Genomic DNA, 11,215 nt, shown 5'->3' on the forward strand with positions numbered 1-11,215 from the left:
ACAGGGTGGGCTTGGTGTCTAGACACCTCCATTTCCCCCTTGGGTGTAGAGAGAGTGACACTGGGGACCCTCCTTAGAGGGTTGTCACCCACTCCAGGCAGCCAAAGGAGCAACACGGCAAAAGGCCAACAAAAGCAAAGACCCAAGCCCTGTTTACAGGAAGGTCACCCAGCACAAAGCCAGCCAGGACACCGAAGGTGCCAGCGATGCTCTTGCGAGACCACAGCTCTGGTGACAGGGAGGTCCCTTTACCCAGGGTGCCTTTCTCATCCCCCTCTTCAGTGCACCACTCCTCTTTGTGCTCACTCTTGCCTTGCGGTTCCACACCATGATTCTTATTTCTTCTCTGCCAGCTGCTGAAAGGGAAGGAAGACATAGTAAGCCCTGAGAAGCGCCAACACCTAACTAGTACGCCCAGGGATGGACTGACTCTTGGAGCACCACTCCCTCAGTCAGGCCTGCAACCTACCTGCAGCCTGTTTCAAGGGCAATTTTCCATCCTGGCATCCTCCTCTCCTTTCTTCTCTAGCCTCTCTCTCCCGCTCCCCACCCCCCGTCATGCTCCGTTTGGATTTCTCAAATTTACAAGACAAGGTATTCTGTGATTTAAACTTTATTTCATGAGCTCATTGAGAAATACGACAAACAAACATGACAAACAGGGGCTCAATCCCCTTTTAACCAGACCAGTCCATCACGTGAATTCACTTATTCACCATTCAAGTCATAAGGTTTCATAACTTACAACCTGTAACTCCTAATATCGTGCACCTGTGAGCAAAACAAAAGAATTAGTTACCTAGCTGACGGTGAGATTGCTCATCCTTCCTCCTCCGTCACAGTGTGGGCATCGCCTGTATCACACCGGAAAGCACAAAAGCCTCAGCAGTCCAGCTGCTGTTGGATCTGCTTCAAAAGGGGTAAGCTGATGTTTTATACCCTCCAGCTCGGAGGTTTGGTCTATACCATTTCCATAAGTTAGTGGATCCTGAGGAAACTGCCGGACAAAAGATAATGGCTGCTGGAGACTTTCACTGAAGGCAAACATCTTGCTGAACTTACCAGAAGGTGCTGGTGATCCTTCTTCTTCCTTCCTCCAGAGACAATGTCTCCATGAGTTTCTGTTGATCTTGGGCTTCAGAACTCTAACTACAGGAAAATGCCATATCTCAGTTGTTAAAATTGAATCAGTCCCTATGCTGATGCTTCTTTTCCATGAAAATCCTGCTACGTGACCCCTTCTTCATCCCTCCTGGAACAGAGTGCCTAGAGCCAAAATAACTACACAAACCAAAAAGCTCATTCAGCATAGCCTAAAAATCTTCATCCTTTCTGCTACTTTCAGCATTTTGCAACATCATAGCTTCTCCCACAAAAATGCTGCCAATGTCTTCCCTAAGATGTCACCCTCAAAAATGCTTACCCTGTCTGAAGTAACCTCAACCTTAGTCTCATCAATGATGGAGCTCTCCCCTAGGGCTCACCCTGTCCCCTCTGAGGAGCATCAGCCCTTCCCTAAAAATTGTCATCTCTCCCCTATAAGTTGCTTCCACTTTTTCTCCAAAATGGTCCCCTCTGTCCCCTCTAAGTTACTTCAGCTTTTCACACAATAAAAGCTCATTTTGTCCCAAGATACTTCAACTTCTTCCCCCACAATGCCACCTTTGTCCCCTCAAAATTACCCCAGCTTTTCCCCCCAAAAAATGTCCATTCTATACCCTTTGAATTACTCCAGCTTTCACCAAAAAAATGCCACTTCTCTATCCACTGTTACCACAGCTTTTACCAAAATAACATTCCCTTTAAGTTACTTCAGCTTCCCCCCCCAAAAAAATCCCCTCTGTGCCCTCTAACTTACCTCAGCTTCCCCCCCAAAAAAAGTCCACTCTCTCTCCTCAAGTTACCTCAACTTTTCCCACCAAAAATGGCACCTCTGTCCCCTCTGATTAACCCCAGCTTCCCCCCCTCAAAAGGGCCCCCTCTGTCACCTCTGAGTTACCTCAGGTTTTCCCCAAAAATCATACCTCTGTCCCTTCTAAGTTACCCTAACCTTTCTGTCAAAAAAATACTCATTTTGTCATCTCTAAGTTACCTCAGCGTTTTGCAAAACATGTCACCACTACCCCTTCAAATTACCTCAGGTTTTCCCCAAAGTGCCCCCCCATCCCCTCTAAGTTACCCCACCTTTTCCCAAAAAAAGTCACCTTTGTCCCCTCTGAGTTACCCAGCTTTTCACACAGAAAATGTCCCTTCTGTACCCTCTAAGTTACCTCAGCTTTCCCCTCCAAAGTCCCCTCTAAGTTACCCCAGCTTGCCCCTGAAAAAGGTTCCCTCTGAGTTACCTCAGGTTTTCCCCCAAAGTCATACCTCTGTCACTTCTAAGTTACCCCAGCTTTTTGATCAAAAAAATGCTCATTTTGTCACCTCTAAGTTACCCCAGCTTTTTCCCCCAAAAATGTCCCCTCTGTATGCCCTAAGTTACCTCATTTTCCCCAAAAATGTCCCTTTTGTCCCCGAGTTATTCCAGCTTTTCACCCCAAAAATGTCCCCTCTGTCCCTTCTAAGTTACCTTATCCTTTCTCTAAAAAATGTCCCCTCTGAGTTACCTCAGGATTTTCCCAAAACTGTCACCTCTGTCCCTTCTAAGTTATCCCAGCTTTTCCTCCCAAAAATGCCCATTTTGCCGCCTCTAAGTTACTTTTCCCCCCAAAAAATTTCCTGAGTTACCTCAGCTTTTCACCCCAAAAAGTCCCCTCTAAGTTACTTCAACTTTTCCCAAAAAGTCATCTCTATCCCCTCTGTTACCTCAGCTTTTCCTCCAAAAAAATCCCCTCTGTCCCCTCTAAGTTACCTCATCTTTTCCCAAAAAAATTTCCTTCTGTTCCCTCTATGTTACTTCAACTTTTCCCCAAAAGTCACCTATGTCCCCTCCAAGTTACTTCAGATTTCCCCAAAAAATGTCTCTTCTGTCCCCTCTAAGTTATATCACGAGTAGGAAGTCGCTTTACTTGACTGTATTTCAGGCTTTCCTTCCCCAGCACCACCATCACCACGTCCCACACACTCCAAATCCCTCCCGGGGTGCAGCAGTTGCCGCCCCCCGCGAGGAGCCGTGCCTGGCCACCCCAGGAGCAACAGCCCGCCCGGGCAAGGAAGGCGCCGACCCCTCTCCAGGCCCCCCCCCCAGGGGAAGAGCCCCCCCCTTCAGGGACACACACCCCCCCTCCAGAAACCCCAGCTCCAGGGGACCTCCTCCCCCTCCTCCAGGGTACACCCCCCTCCAAACTCCTCCAGGGACCCTCGGCCGCGGTCGGCAGCTGCCGGGGCCCTTCCCTACCCGTGCGGGCACTGAGACCCGCCCGGCGCCGCCGGAGCCTCTAGGGCTGCCGCTGCCCGACCCGCGTCAGGAGCGGCACAGGCTACCCGGCCCCAGCGGGGAGCAAACGAGGGCGGGACGGGGCTGGCCCTGTTCCCTCCCGGCCGCCTCGGGCAGCTCCGCGCTGCCCCAGCCGCAGCACGGCTTACCTGCGGGCACAGCGTGGCGCTGCCCGACGCGGGACAGTACTCCTCAGCGGCGGGAGCAAGGGGGAAGCCGGAGCCTCGCCGGGCTCCGGAGCACAGCCACCCTTCGCCCGTTCCGGTCGCCGGCCCCGACAGGACGGACTGGACCAGTCCGGGACAGCTCCCCGAGCGGGAAACACCAGCATACCCCACACCACAAGTACACCGCCGCAAAACTGACCATAGGGCAGCGGTGGCGGAAACGGCAACGGGGCGGATCCGCCCCGTGGGACCCGCCCCTGAAGGCCCCGCCCCGGCTCCGCCCTGCTGCCCCGCCCGGGGAGGAATCGAGGGGCGGCTTACGGCGCCCCGTAGGTTGACAGGGTGTCCCGCGCCCGGCCCACGTGTGGGCAGGGCCGTTATTGCGTCTCGTGATGCCAAGAACTACACGGGGAAGGTGCCCCCATCGCAGCCCGGGACGAGGCAGCTCCGCTGCGGCACGTCTCGGGCTGCAGGGGTGGTCCTCGGCCCCCTTGCGTGCTTTGAGGTGTTTCACTGGCGTTTCCCTCTCGGCTCCTATTGCCTCAGTATCCCCTAGCTCAACTCCGTTCAACTTTGGCTGTGCCCCAGCGTACCCCGCACATCTCGGAGACACAGGCCGAGTGCCCTCGCTGGCACCCGCTCCCTCTAACAGTGGCACGTCGTCCCTCAGCTTCTCTCGGGCAAGCCTGATATTATCCCCCTCCCCCTTCGAGTCTAGTTTAAAGCTCTGTCGATGCGCCCCGCAAGTTCCTGAGCAAAGATTCTCTTTCCCCTTTGAGAAAGATGAATCCCAGTCGCCAGCAAACCCAGTGCTGTGTAGGCCATCCCATTGTCAAAAAAACCAAATCTGTGGTGCTGACACCAGCCACGGAGCCATGAGTTGATAGATTGGGTGTCTCTGTTCCTTCTTGTGTCGCTGTCCACAACTGGAAGGAGACAGGAGAAAATAACCTGTGCTCCAGAGTCCCTTACTAGCCATCCCAAGGCCCTGAAGTCTCTTTTGATCGCCCTGGGACTTTGTGTTGCAGCTTCATCACCCCCCACATGGAAGAGCAGTAGGGGGTAATAGCCCGAGGGCCGTACCAGGCTAGGGAGTACCCTCGTGACATCCTTCATGCGGGCCCCAGGGAAGCAGCAGACTTCCCTAAGAGGAGGGTCCGTCCGGCATATCGGACCCTCGGTTCCCTTCAGAAGGGAGTCACCCACAACTATAACCCATCTTCTCTTCCTTGTGGAGGTGGTGTTAATACGAGAGGTACGTTCTTCTGACCTGGGCGACATCTCTGGTGTAGACAGACTGTCGTCCCCATCCTCCATTGACTGGCCTGCCACCTCCAGGGCTTCATACCTGTTGTGCAGAGGCACCTGGGGGGGCAAGGTGGGCAGGGAGGGCCTTCGCCTGCCGCCACGAGCGCGGACTCGCCTCCATTCACTCTCCTCCTTTGAGCTGCTGCCTTCAGCCCGGTGGAGGGGGGATACAGGATCCCCTTGATCGTGGTTTTTTACTGGCGGCTGCTGCTGCTCCTGTTCCCGTCTCAGGGGAGGCAGAGCATGGCACCACCAGTCGATCTCTTTCTCAGCCTCCCTGATGCTCCTTAACCTTTCTACGTCCTCCTGTAGCTCTGCCACCATGCAGAGCAAATCATCCACCTGGTCGCACCTCACACAGCTGTCTGCACAGCTGCCATGCATGAACAGCAAGAGGCCCAGGCACTCCCTGCAGCCCGAGATCTGGGTGGCTGCATGTTTTCCCGGCAGCTCCGTTTGGGTAGCCACATCCACTCTGGCGAGCACAGAGGGCATCGCTTTCTGACGAGTGAAGACCATAGTTGAGTTTCTTCTGGAAGGATGGGGACTACCGAATGAACTCACTTCTCACAGTACCTCTTGAGCTGGTAGGGTGCCTTCGCATCCCCTACACGCCCCGCCTGCGCGAACTGCCGCGCCACGCCCTGGTCGCTCGCGCTCCCTGGGAGATGCTCTTGTACGGGAAGGGAATTGCCGCCGTCACTCTCGTCCCCGCCCACGCTGAGTCAGAGCCGGGCCCTCGTCAGGAGCTCCCTCCTTCCTGCTCAGGGGCCGGGGCGTGGCTGCGGTAGCCCTCTCGCTCGGCGCCCCCCCCCTTTTTGTCCTCCCTTCCCTGCGCGGTTTTGCCGATCCAGCAGCGGTCCCCCGACGCGGTCCTCTGTCTCAGAGCTGTTCGCCTCGGAGGCTTCGCTGAAATTCCTGGAGGTTTGTTTGAGTTTGGATTTGTTCTAGGCCAGTTCCTGCAGAAAATACTGCTCTGTGCTTGCTGGCCGGCTAGGGCTGGAGGCAGAGGGAGATGTGTGAACAGATGCTCACATGTGCCCAGCTGGAGGTAAGCAGAAAGCTGTTATCTGCCTAACCAGCGTGTGAGTGTGACCTCCTCTGCTGGGCAGAAATTGCAGGATTAATGGCATGCATGCGCCTAATCAGTTCACGCATGAGCACCCAATACTTTTATGTATGGACACCCCATGAAATTATGCATGAGCATCCAGTTATTTCACATGTGAATGCCCAATGTTCATGCATTAGTGCCCAACTAGCTCACGCATGAGTGCCCAATTAATTTATACTTACGCATCCAATTACTTCATGCACAAGCACACAATTTATTTACGCATGAGCATCGAGATAGCTTACACGAGCATCCAATTAATTCATGCCTGAGTGCTCAATCAGCTCACACATGAGCAGCCATTTCTCATGTGTGCCACATCAGCTCATGCACGAGCACCCATTTAGTATGTGCACAAGTGCTGTGGTGGACAGAAATTGCAGGGTTCATGTTGCTGGGGGCATCATGTGCCAAAACACCAGCTGGTGAGAGAAGCCCACAGACCACTGCTTGGACACAGTTAAGGAAGAGGAGGAGCTGTGAGATGAGGTGCCACGTGAGGAGCTGTGCAATGGGGGGGTCTGCAGCTGGTGGAGGACCCATGCTGGAGCAGTGATGGCAGCGTGCAACCTCAACCACCTGTACTGCTAACTTCTCCCTGAAGGAATGGGGATGTGCTGAGGGCATCCTACAGCATTTTTGCTGTAGGAAGTGGAGACTAAGGAGGAGGGAAGGACAGGTGTGTGGCTCAAGTTGAACCTGGGAAAGGGGGAGGAAAAGTATTTACTGATTAGAAGTCTGTGTTAATTGGCAATTAAGTATCATGTTAAGTGAAAATGCAGCAAATTGAGACTGTTGTGCCAACAACACTTTGCTGTTCACGTTGCTTGGGCTGAGCCTGAGCATCACGTCCCTTCCCCATGCCTCGTCTTCCCCAGAGCGGTGAGGACTAAATGCCTCTTTGTTGCCCCGGAGGGACCAAGCTGGCGTCTCTGCCCAGGGAGGTGGCAGCAGTGCCTTGGTGCCACAGTAACGCTCCTGCTCTGACTGACTGGAGGACTAAGAGATAGGCAGGAGGGGAGGAAGGAAACCAACCCCTTCTTTCCTGCAGCCTGAAGACCAATTGCCAGCGAGTGAGACGCATATCTGATGCCACATTCCCACCCTCTGCCACTTCTTGGTGCAGAGTCATCTCAGGTGCTTCTCCACTGAAAATTGGTTCTTTTCAGGAGCATCAAAACTTCTTTCAAGGTCTTTATTCTAGCATAGCAGTCCACAAATTCCCCTCCTGGCTCCCCAGAGCACTGAGGGGCTGAGGAGCACGATCTGTCGGGGGGTCACTACATCTGCTCAGCCCTTGGGAAGAGGCAGAAGTGCATTTCCCTGCCTGTGCGCTCAGCACCTGACTTCGCCTGTCAGAGTTCAGCACTGACCCCATCTCTTGCCATTGCTTTTTTCAAGGGTTGCACTAGAAGCCATTTTCTTTATTCGTGCCCGCAGGAGCTGGGGAGGTCTCCGGTGTGTGCAGTTACTCTTGCAGCGTGGAGCTGGGCCAGGTGGCAGAAGGCATTTCTAGGAGGTGACAGGCTTTCACGCCCAGAGCTTACAAACCCTTTGCCTTGGCTGATCCAAACAAATAAGGTGCTCGCTCTCTTCTCCGGCTTGACTGACTATGCCCTGGGTATTTCCTACCACTGAGGCGACGGTATACTATGCAAGTTTTAAACTGTGATTGCAAGCCAAAACTTCCAGGTGAATAAATTGACACAAACTGTGTATTACATGACTACTGACTCGATAAACATAGGCTTTGACTTCCCTGTGCGCAATCACCTCACTGTCGCCATGGGCCTTCCCGCCGTATTTATGCCTCCCAGCTTATGCTTAGGGAGGGGATGTGCACTGTGAAGCATCGTGGAGGATATAGATATATATATAAAAATACAGATATGTATTTACATCAGGTCAGCTACTCCATAAAAACCATCCCAAGAAAAGCTCTGGCTTTAATTAAATGCAAAACAGACTTTTCCTTCTTTCAGAGAGTGAAACAAACTGCCTTGATTCTCTTGGTGTTTACCAGGAGGTAGGAACATGCAGGCAGGCAGTGACCGTGCTTCCAAGGGGATCTGGTCCTCGTTTGGACAAACACTCTTTCAGCACAGTTGAGGAGGCAGAGCTCTATCCAGCTGCCCACCTAGCCACACTTGCAGCATCCCAGGCATTCATAATACCTTCAGGGCAGGGGCAGAAATGATGTGGGGTGTGCAGGAAACCCCAGTACTTCTTGGGCAGCACGGCTGGGTGGGATACCCCCAACACCGACAGCAGACAATTGCTAGACACATTGAATAGCTGAATGCCAGTCATACTAACTGCCTCCGAGAGTGAAGCTGGGCATAGGGCTTTCTAGTACTCACTTCACTTGATTACTGGTGAAGTTAAGACATCTCCCCTGCTGGCTTAAGTAGGATCAGTTTCAGGTCACCACTAAATTCTTGAATATAATATCAAGGGAGAAAAAAATACACAAATCTGCTCAATATATAAAATGAAACAAGTGTACAAGAGTCCCACATAATTTCTCACTAAAAGAGGGTTAATTTTTCCTTACTAGAAAGGTTAGACTGAGCTACAGAGAAAAGTCACTTTTTGAGGGTTATTTGGCTGTGAATCTCTATCCACAAGCCTACACTGCTTTTTAAGAAAATGAAGCAACTTTCACAAAGTGCTCTGCAACCCAGTTACAAAGCCACAGCTTTAAGAAAGAACTTATTGTAATCCTTAGCAAGGCAATGAATTTCAAGGTTCATCTGTGAGACAACCGTCCACAGAATAAAATCCTTAAAATACCAGATTACAGGTCTTTTGCAGCAAATACACTTGGATTCAGTGACTAGGAAAATCCCCTCCCTCCAGTGTCCTCATTCCCAGTGTTTTAATACAAGGTGCTGTATCAAACAAAATAACCTTTTATGTTCATATACTGACTTAAAAGGAATAAATAAATACATAAATACATACATACATAAATTAACCTACACCAATGGGACACAGCGTCAGAGTTTTGGAAGTTCACTCCAAGCTTAAGACACTTGCAAAACACAATTCTCTTCCAAAAGAAAGCAGCAAAGCAATAGCTCTGCCAATTAAATGAGCTCTGCCGTGCATCAGGTCATAATGACACTCATAATGCAGGTGAAAAAATTAGCTCCTAAGAGAACAGTTATGCATGCAAAATATAATTATTAAAAATGGTCTCTATACACCTGTACTAAGAACAAGTTCCTGGCTGCATGAAGGCTAGAAAAAAAAGAGAGGTCCTTTCACAGCCACATCACTCAGCAATTGCAATCCCTTGTTAGTCTCACGCAGATGCAATAAACTGAAGCGATCTCTCAGTATAAGAGTTGTTGAAGGCTAAAGCTGACAGCAACATCCCCGTGTTATTGATTTCAGCTAATTCACAACTGCAGCAACCGGCACGGGTAACATTCAACACTTCCAACAACCAAAAGGACACACACATTTTAAAATGCACCAAAGCTTGGGGTGTTTGCCAGACCCTGTGACCACAGCACATCCCACTGATGAGACAACTGGTCCTACCCTAAGCCTGCCTCATTCCCTCCCTGCCTGAGTTCAGAAGGAGGACTCTGGGAATAAGGGTGCTCAGCCTGAGCCAGGTACCCTCACTGGGCTGGGCAGAACACACCTTTAGGTCAAAACACACTAAATTTTTACCATTATAGGCCAAAAAGGGTGAAATTATAGCTCTTTCCCATAGTATGGCTAGCTCTTTTGAACTTGGAGACATTAAAGAAAAGATGTTGGGGCAGATTTGCCAACTAAGCAGATGCTGTGCAGAATTCACCACTGTGCAGATATACAGAAAAGTAGTAAGATTTAAAATAAATCCAAAGGTTATCTCTTTCGACATTGCTATGCTGGTACCAGTGCTGTTAGGTAACTACCATTTTCAGCCTACACATCATTTTTTTCATTGCAGGTGTTTTGCTTGGCAGTGTTTAATAACTTTCTGATTTGCAACAATCCTATCCCCTGAGAAACTGTAGGATTAAACAGCTATTATTTTTCCCAAGTTTTACCAAAAAAATGCCAAGTCACATATACATTCCTCTGGCACTAGCAGAACAACTGTGTAAGTAAAAAAAAAAATGGAGCTGCTCAGGTTGCCCAAGCAAACAGAAAACAGAAGTATAAAACCCAGCAATTTATTAATCTGCTTCTGAATTTATATCTTAGCCCCACAAGCAATTGCTTTGGCATTCAGTACAATCATGGGAGTGAAAAAAATCTCCTGTGTGGGAGCAGAAAGAGCAGCTGGGAGCGCATGGGAACTTCTTCACACAGATCTGTCACCAATAAAAACCCCCATTTTTTCCATGCACCCTCGCAAGGACCCTGGTTGTCTCATCCATCCATATGTTCCTGGCTCCCCATGACCACCTGGTTCCAAGTCTCCAGTCCTCCAGCACACATCATGCCAGCTCTCCCCATGGCCAGGCTTTGCACTGAAGGCATGGCAGTAAAGGGCTGGGGGCATAGCAGCCCTCCCTTTCTTCAGCTGACAGAAGAGACATGAACAGCAAGACAAGGAAAGCTGCTCTGCTTTTTCTTTCTTTCCTTCTTTCTTTCTTTTTCTTTTCAGCAGTGCCTGGCTTCAGCAGAGGATTTACGTTCGCTGGCATGAACACCTCGTGAATTTGAAAACTTAACATGAGCCCCTCTTTCAACCATGTATTAAAGTGACCTTTTGAATTTTCCCCTTCTCACACATACAAAAGCTATTTTCTTTGCTTTTAAACATATCAAAGACATGTAGCAGATGTAAGGGGAGTATTTCTCTGCATTGCAGGTAGCCATTAGACAACTGAACGTGCCCACAGCAAATGGGACAAGAGAGGCATTGACTCAGACAGATGTAATGAACCTTTTTTTTTTCCCCAAACTGCAGGCTAAGTCTTCACTTAAGCCTTAATGAGATGATGGTGCGCTTGGCTTCTCAAGGGCAGGTCGTACTTCACTGCTTTCAAAATTTAGCAGATGAGAGGTAGCTGATGGAGCAGTACCTGCTGGGGGAATACTCTTGTCCTGAGAAGGTAAGTACAACCAGGAGTCAAGGGATGCTACGGTTCCTCTCCTACACACTCAAGATGAGGGGATTAAAAGTCTTACCACCCACCAACAAAGAAATTTTGGAAGAGAACCTGAAATAGCTGCTTGGAAGAACAGATGACCTCCAAACCCTGGTACCGACCACCTCCCTCAAGCTATTGTCAAACTGTT

General features: G+C 50.4%; 1 long non-coding RNA gene across 1 annotated transcript; it reads right to left on the reverse strand.

Annotated features, from left to right (window-relative positions):
• Positions 1 to 271: 271 nt before the first annotated feature.
• Positions 272 to 3,625, reverse strand: LOC142408722 (uncharacterized). Its single transcript, XR_012775389.1, has 3 exons — positions 3,526 to 3,625; positions 800 to 1,149; positions 272 to 356 (listed from the first exon to the last, which is right to left on the reverse strand). It is a non-coding gene; the product is annotated as an uncharacterized LOC142408722 (long non-coding RNA).
• Positions 3,626 to 11,215: the final 7,590 nt, after the last annotated feature.

Source organism: Mycteria americana, chromosome 4 (genome assembly GCF_035582795.1).
Source record: "Mycteria americana isolate JAX WOST 10 ecotype Jacksonville Zoo and Gardens chromosome 4, USCA_MyAme_1.0, whole genome shotgun sequence".
In the NCBI taxonomy this organism is placed as follows: domain Eukaryota; kingdom Metazoa; phylum Chordata; class Aves; order Ciconiiformes; family Ciconiidae; genus Mycteria; species Mycteria americana.